A 7,759-nucleotide genomic window follows, 5' to 3' on the forward strand; every position below is an offset into this window, starting at 1 on the left:
TCTCTCGTCTCTCGTCTTCGGACAGAAGTTCCAGATGATCCGATGGCTGGGGTCTTAGGCTGTGTGCCCCCAGGGGCCCTGGTCGATTAGTTGTGGGGATCGCCTGGAAGGGCGCGGTGACCCACTGTGCTGTGGGGGCCTCCATCCTTCCCCCTCCCGCCTCACCCTCCAGGCGATCCCAATTCATTCCGGGCTGACAGTCTCATTGGCAGACGTCGGGCATCACCTAGCGGCCACTGTTACTCTGAAAATGGAGGCCTCAACAGAGGAAGGAAGCTCAGGCCGCCTGCGCACAGCCTGGGGCAACTGTGTCTTCTCCACCGCCCCCGCCCCCACCTCCAAGCTCCCCCCTTCCTTGTTGCCTAGGAAATCGCCACTTTGACGACTGGGCCTGAGTGACCTTTGATCAGGCAGCATCAATCAATGAATCAATCAATCAATCAATGTAAATACAATACAATACGATACAATACAATTGTACGGGCGCGGTGGCTCACGCCTGTCATCCCAGCACTTTGGGAGGCCGAGGCTGGCAGATCACCTGAGGTCGGCAGTTCGAGACAAGACTGACCCACATGGAGAAACCCCGTCTCTACTGAAAATACAAAATTAGCCGGGCGTGGTGGCACATGCCTGTAATCCCAGCTACTCGGGAAGGGAAACGGAGGCAGGAGAATTGCTTGAACCTGGGAGGCGGAGGTCGCAGTGAGGCGAGATGGCGCCATTGCGCTCCAGTCTGAGCAACAAGAGCGGAAGTGCGTCTCCAAAAAAAAAAAAAAAAAAACCAAGAAAACAAACCAAAAAGCAAGCAAGCAAGCAAGCAAGCAAGCAAGCAAGCAAACAAACAAACAAAAAAAACACCTTTCTCTGTGAAACTGCTTTTGTCGTGTGTGTATTCGTCTCGCAGAGTTAAACCTTTCTTTTTACTCAGCAGGTTGGAAGGGTTTTTTGGTTGAATCTCTCTGTGTACATTTCGGAGACCCTTGTGTCGTATGGTGAAAAAATCTTATGTTTTCAGATAAAAACGAGAGAGAAGGTCTTCATGAAACAGCTTTGTGACGTGTGGATTCATCATACCGAGTTAAAACTGCCTTTGGATTCAGCAGTTTGGAAGCAGAATGGACATTTGGGAGCCCATTGGGGCCTGTTGTGAAAAACCGAGTATCCCCACCAGAGAAATAGAAAGAAGCTCTCTATGATACTGCTTTGTGATGTGTGGATTCATGGCACCGAATTACAACTAATTTTTGATTGAGGAGGTTTGAAGCACTCTTTCTGTAGAATCCGCGAGTATACCTTTGGGAGCCCACTGAGGCCTAGTGTGAAAAACCGAATATCCCCAAATAAAAACTAGAAAGAAGCTGTCTCTGAAACTGCTTTGTCGTGTGTGGATTCATCTCACAGAGTGAAACCTTTCTTTTGATATACCAGGTTGGAAGCGGCCCTTTTGTAGAATCTGCAAAAGGACATTTGGGAGCTATTCGAGGCCTAGGGTGAAAACCAGGAAACTGTAGATAAAAACTAACAAGAAGCTATCTGTAAAACTGCTTTTTAGCGATGTGTAGATTCCTCTTACTGAGTTAAACCTTTCTGTTGATTCAGCAGATTGGAAGCATTTTGTTGTTGTTGCTGTTGTTGTTGTTGTTGTTGTTGTTGTTGTTGTTGTTGTTGTAGTAGTATTTTTTTCTTAATATTTTTATTTTTTTTAAGACAGACTCTCACTCTGTCCCCCAGGCTGGAGTGCAGTGACACCATCTCGGCTCACTGCAACCTCTGCCTTCCAGTTGAAGGGATTCTCCTGCCTCAGCCTCCCAAGTAGTTGGGATTACAGGCACCCGCTACCAAGCCCGGCAAATTTTTTGTGTTCTTGGTAGAGATGGGGTTTCACCGTTTTGGCCAGGCTGGTCTCGAACTCCTGACCTCAGGTGATCCACCCGCCTCTGCCTCCCAAAATGCTGGGATGACAGGCGTGAGCCGCTGCACGCGGCCGATTGGAAGCAGTTCTTTGCAGAATCTTCGAAGGGACATTTGGGAGCCCTTTGTGGCTCCTGGTGAAAGTGAACATCCCCAGAGGAAAAGGAGAAAAACTGCTGCTGGTGAAACTGCTTTTTGACGTGTGGATTCACCTCGAACGGATAATTCTTTTGAACCAGGAGGTTGGAAACACGCTTTCCGTAGAATCTGTGAGGGGACATTTGGAAACCCATTGAGGCCTACGTTGGAAAACAGACTATCCACAGATTAAAACCAGAGAGAGGCTATCTGTCACATTGATTTGTGATGCGTAGATTGATCTCTTAGCGATACACCATTCTTTGGATTCATCAGGTTAGAAACACTTTTTTTGGGCAGTCTCTCTGAATGGATTTTTGGGAGTCCCTTTAGGCCTATGGTGAATCACCGAATATTCCCAGATGAAAAATAGAAAGAATGTATTTGAGAAACTGCTTTGCGATGTGTGGACTCATCCTAAAGAGTTACACCTTTCTTTTGATTAGGCAGGTTGGAGACACTCTCTTTGTAGAGATTCCAAAGGGACATCTGGGAGCCCTTGAGGCCTACGGTGAAAAACTGAATATCCCCAGACAAAGACCAGAGAGAATATGTCATTGAAACGGCTTCGTGATGTCTGGGAGCTCTCTCTCTCTCTCTCTCTCTCTCTCCCCCCCCCCCGCTTGTCTCTCTCCCTGTGTCCCTGTGTCTGTCTTCTGTCTTACTCTCTTTCTCTGCCTGTCCTTCTGTCTGTTGGTCTCTCTCTCTCTCTCTCTCTCTCTCTCTCTCTCTCTCTTCCCCCCCGTCTGTTTCTCTCTCTCTCTCTCTGTCTGTCTGTCTCTCTCTCTCTCTCTCTCTCTCTCTCTCTCTCTCTGTTTCTCACTGTCTCTCTCTGTCCGTCTCAAAAAAAAAAAAAAAAAAGGATAGATACATGCATGCATGCATGCATACATACATACATACATGCATACATGCATACGTACAATTAAAAATTTGAAATAAAATAAAAGGAATAACTAGGCCCGGCGCGGTGGCTCAAGCCTGTCATCCCAGCACTTTGGGACGCCGAGGGTGGTGGATCGCTGGATCACGAGGTGGTCAGACCAGCAGGGCCAGTATGGTGAAACCCCGTCCGTCTCTAGTCAAAATACCAAAAATTAGCCGGGCATGGTCGTGCGCGTCTGTAATCTCAGCTACTCGGGAGGCCGAGCTGAGGCAGGAGAATCACTTGAACCTGGGAGGCGGAGGTTGCAGTGAGCCGAGATCGCGCCACTGTACACCAGCCTGGGCGAGAGAGGGAGACAACCTCTCAAACAATTAAAAATAAAAGTAAAAATGAAAGTAAAATTAAAAATTAAAAAAAAAAAAGAAAAGGAAAATGAAATAATTAAAAAGTGAGTTTCCGGGAAAAGAGGGAAGAAGAAAAAAAAAGAAAAAAGAAAACAGTCCCACAGTGACATAAACACATGCCTCTCGCCTTTCGAGGCGTCAGTGATGCTACGAATGATGCGCAATTTTTTTTTTTAACTTCCTTTTATTTTATTATCATTTATTGTTTGACACGAGCCTCGGAGGCCCTCCCTCCCTCCCTCCCTCCGTCCCACTCCCTCCCTCCGTCCCACTCCCTCGTTGCCCACACAACTTCAGGAGACAGACCCTGGCTGGGCCAGATTGTTCTTCTCTTTGAGCAGTTGTTTCCCTGACTTTCTTCGTGTCTTTAACCCGTGTGGACTCTTCTGCTCGGATTTCAGAGATGGCAGCTCCACTTCAGGCCTTGTTGTTAGTGGGGGCTTTCCTGATTCTCCCCACATGTAGTGAAAGCAGGTAGATTCGCCTCGCCTCGCCTCGCCTCGCCTCGCCTCGCCTCGCCTCGCCGCCTCCTCCTCCTCTCTCTCTCTCTCTCTCTCTCTCTCTCTCTCTCTCTCGATTGCTCGCTCGCTCGCTCGCGCTCGCGCGCTCTCTCTCTCTCTCTCTCTCTGCTGCTTTCTTGCTTTTTCTTTCTGTCTCTTTCTCTCTTTCTGTCGTGCTTTCTTGCTGTCTTGTTATCTTGCTTTCTTGCTTTGTCTTTCTTCCTGTCTTTCCTCTTTCTTTTTTTTTTCTTTCTTCTCTCGCCTTTCTTTCTCGCTGTCTTTCTCCCTCTCTCTCTCTCTTTCTTCTTTCTTTCTGTCTTTCTTTCTTTCTCTCTCTCTTTCTCTCTCTCTCTTTCTTTCTTTCTTTCTTTCTTTCTTTCTTTCTTTCATTTTTTTTTCTCTCTCTCTCCCCCAGCCTCTGAAAGTGCTGGGATCACAGGCGTCAGCCACCGCGCCTGGCCTATTTGCTTATGTTATGTTACCTTATTTTTTATTTATTCATTTTTATCTGTTTATTCATGTGTATGCATATAAATTTTTTTCTATTTTAATGTAGTTTTATATGTTATACCTATATACAAATGTAAGTACTTATATTGATATTTGTCTTCTCTTCTCTTCTCTTTTCTTCCTTTCTCTCCTTTAGGTTTTCCTTCCTTTCTTTCTTTCTCTGTTTCCTTCTTTATGTTTTCCTGCCTGCCTGCCCGCCCGCCCGCCCGCCCTCCCTCCCTCCCTCCCTCCCTCCCTCCCTCCTTCTCTGTCTGGATTCAGGAAGAGCCTACGCATTCTGTGTCTCCCTGTGTCCTCAACGACCCGCGACCGAGTCCTTGCTTGTTGTTTCTCCCACCGAGATGCCTCTCCGAACATCCACACGCCGTGGGTTGTCTTCTGACTGTGTCGCGGTCCATGCAGAGACAGGGTTTGGGGACCGTTTCTGTGGGGTTGGGGTACAGGGGCTGCGTTTTCGGCCTCGGGATAGCGTCTCTCGACTCACGGTTTCGGTTTTGCGGTCCGCGGGCCGGCCTGCCATCCGGATCTGTCTTGGTGACGTTCGCGACGGTTGTCGGACTCCATCTGGCGGCCGCTTTTATATCGTTCCCTTGGCTTCCGGAGCTGCGGTGGCAGCTGCCGAGGGAGGGGACCGTCCCCGCTGTGAGCTAGGCAGAGCTCCGGAAAGACCGCGGTCGTCAGCCGGGCTGTCCCGGTCGCGCCAGAGCTCTGGCGCGTCACTTGTGAGTCAGAGCTCAGGCGTGCAGGCTTATGTGGGGAGAGGTTGTCGCTGCGCTTTCGGGCCAGAGCCGGGTGTGGGGCTGCCGGGGTTGGTCGACCAGCACGCCGCGGCTCCCGAGGCCTGACCCGCGACCCGCGGGGACCCACCGGGCTTGGGGCGGGAGGCTGGGGACACCCTTCCCGGCCCGGTCGCGGGCCCGCGCGCATCCTGGCCGTCTGAGGCAGCGGCCGAATTTTTTCTCCAAGTCCCCGTGGGGAGCCGGGGACCGTCCTGCCTCGTCCCCCGGGTGCCGGGGAGCGGTCCCTCTGCCGTGACCTGTTGTTTGCAAGTCCCCGTGGGGAGTCGGAGAGCGCTCCCTGAGCGCGCGTGCGGCCCGAGAGGTCACACCTGGCCGGCCTTCGGTCCCTCGTGTGTCCCGGTCGTACGAGGGGACGGCCGAAAACGCTTCCGAGTCTCGCTCTGGAGACTCGGGCCGGCCCCTGCGTGGCACGGGTGGCCGGGAGGACGTCCCTGGCCCGGCGCTGCTCCGGCGTGTGTCCTGGGGTCGACCAGAGGGCCCTGGGTGCTCCGTGTCTGGCTGCGATGGTGGCGATTTTGGGGACAGATGCCCGTGTCGCGGGTTCCCTGGGCCGGCGGCGTGGTCGGTGACTCGACCTCCTGTCTCCTGGGGAGGTATATGTTTCACTCCGAGCCGGCATTTTGGGCCACCGGGTTATTGCTGACACGCTGTCCTCTGGCGACCTGTCGCTGGAGAGGTTGGGTCTCTTGGATGCGTCGCGGGTCTTCGGCCTCCCGGTGACCCGGCTAGCCGGCCCTGCTCGTGCTTGAGCCGCCTGCTGGGGCCCGTGTGCCCGGTCTCTCATGCATCCGAGCGTCCCAGCTCCCGGTGCCGCCTTGGGTCCGGGTCTCTGACCCACCTGGGGGCGGCGGGGAAGGTGGCGCGGGCTTACCGTGCCACCGTGCGCTCCCCGCTGCGGGCACCTGGGGCGGCCGTGACAACCCCACTCCCGCTGGCTCCGTGCCGTGCGTGTCAGGCATTCCTCGTCTCTGCCGGGTTGTCTGCCGCCCCTGTCCTGGGGCTGGGGATGGCCAGGCTGATCTGCTCGCTGGCCTCTGGGGAGGCTGTGGCTGGCCGGCCGACCCTGCTCCGGGGATGCTTTCCCTGATCGATGTGGTGATGTCACGCTCTCCCGGGCCGGGACCGAGCCGCGACGGGCGAGGGGCGGGCATTCGTGGTGAATGAGACCCGTTCTTCTCGTCCCGCCCGCGGGGTTTCCCCCGTCTCCCATCCCCGCCTGTGGGCGGTGCGTTGGGAGGCACTGGGGTGCGGAACCCGGCCCGACCTCGCTGTCCCGACCCCGCCGCCTGCCTCGTGGCGTCCGGCGTGGGTCGGCGGGGGTCCTCTGACGCAGCAGGCACCCCTCGCTTTCGCCTCTTGTGGTCGTCGCCTCGTGGGCCGCCCCCCTCCGCGGCGGTGGGGGTGCTGTCCCGCTGGCCCGCCGTGCTGCCCTCTCGGGTATTGCACGAGCGCTGGCTCCGCCTGGGCCTTTGCGGTGCTCCTGGAGCGCCCCGGGCTGTCTCTCAGGTGCCCGAGGCCGAGCGGTGGTGTGTCGCTCCCGCCCCCAGCGCCCCCTCCTCCGGTCGCCGCCGTGGTGTCCGCGCGTGGGTCCTGAGGGAGCGCGTTGGCTGTGCGGGTCGAGGCGGTTGAGTGAGACGCGCCCCTCCCACGCGGGGAAGGGCGCCGCCTGGTCTGGCGAGCGCACGTCCCGTGCTCCCCTCTGGCGGGTGAGCGCGGGCCGTGTGAGCGGTTGCGGTGGGCTCGGGCCGGCCACGCGTGCGCCGGCCGGCCGCCGAGGGGCTGCCGTTCTGCCTCCGATCGGTCGTGTGTGGGTTAACTGGAGGCGCCTTGCCTCACAGAAAGGAGGTGGGTGGACGGCGGGGGGCCTTGGGGGCTGTGCGCACGCGCGCCGGCCGGGCCCCTGCCCTGACCGCAAACGCTCAAGGTTGCCGCAGGTTTCTTCTCGCGCCGCAGGCCCCCTCCCTTCCCCAGGCGTCCCTGAGTGCCTCTGCGGGCCCGACGAGGGGCGACTGGCGGGTGGGGAGCGTGACCCACCCTCGGTGAGAAAGCCTTCTCTAGCGATCCGAGAGGTGTGCCTTGGGGTACCGGATCCCCCGGCCCGCCGCCTCTCTCTGTGTTGTGGTAGCGCTGCCGTAGCGACTCGCCTGCAGAGAACCCTCCTCCTCCGCTGTCCCCGCCTCGACGGGATGAGGTGGGGGGACAGTGAGGGTTCCGCCGGACCCCGCGGTGGGGGCCGAGCGCGCGGCTCGTCGTCTACTGTGGCCCGCGCCTCCCCCTTCCGAGTTGGGGGAGGATCCCGCTGGGCCGGGCCCGACGTCCTAGCGGATGGGAAGGCTGCTGCGAGCGGCGGGTGCGCGTGGCACTCCGTCTGGCGCGCGACGCCGCTCCCCGCTGTGAGCCGGCTCTCCGCCCGCTCCCGTGCCGAGCCGCGACCGCTGCCGATGACCGCGTTCGCGTGGCGCGGGGTGTGGGGCCGCCTGGTCCTTGGGGAGCGAGCCGTCCCCACGGGGCGGCGCGCCGGTCTCCCGGAGCGGGACCGGGTCCGGGACGGACGAGAAACGGGCGACATGTGGCCCCTGGTGTTGGGCTTGTGGCTGAGGTTGCTTC

This window comes from Macaca fascicularis, chromosome 10 (genome assembly GCF_037993035.2).
Source record: "Macaca fascicularis isolate 582-1 chromosome 10, T2T-MFA8v1.1".
Lineage (NCBI taxonomy): Eukaryota > Metazoa > Chordata > Mammalia > Primates > Cercopithecidae > Macaca > Macaca fascicularis.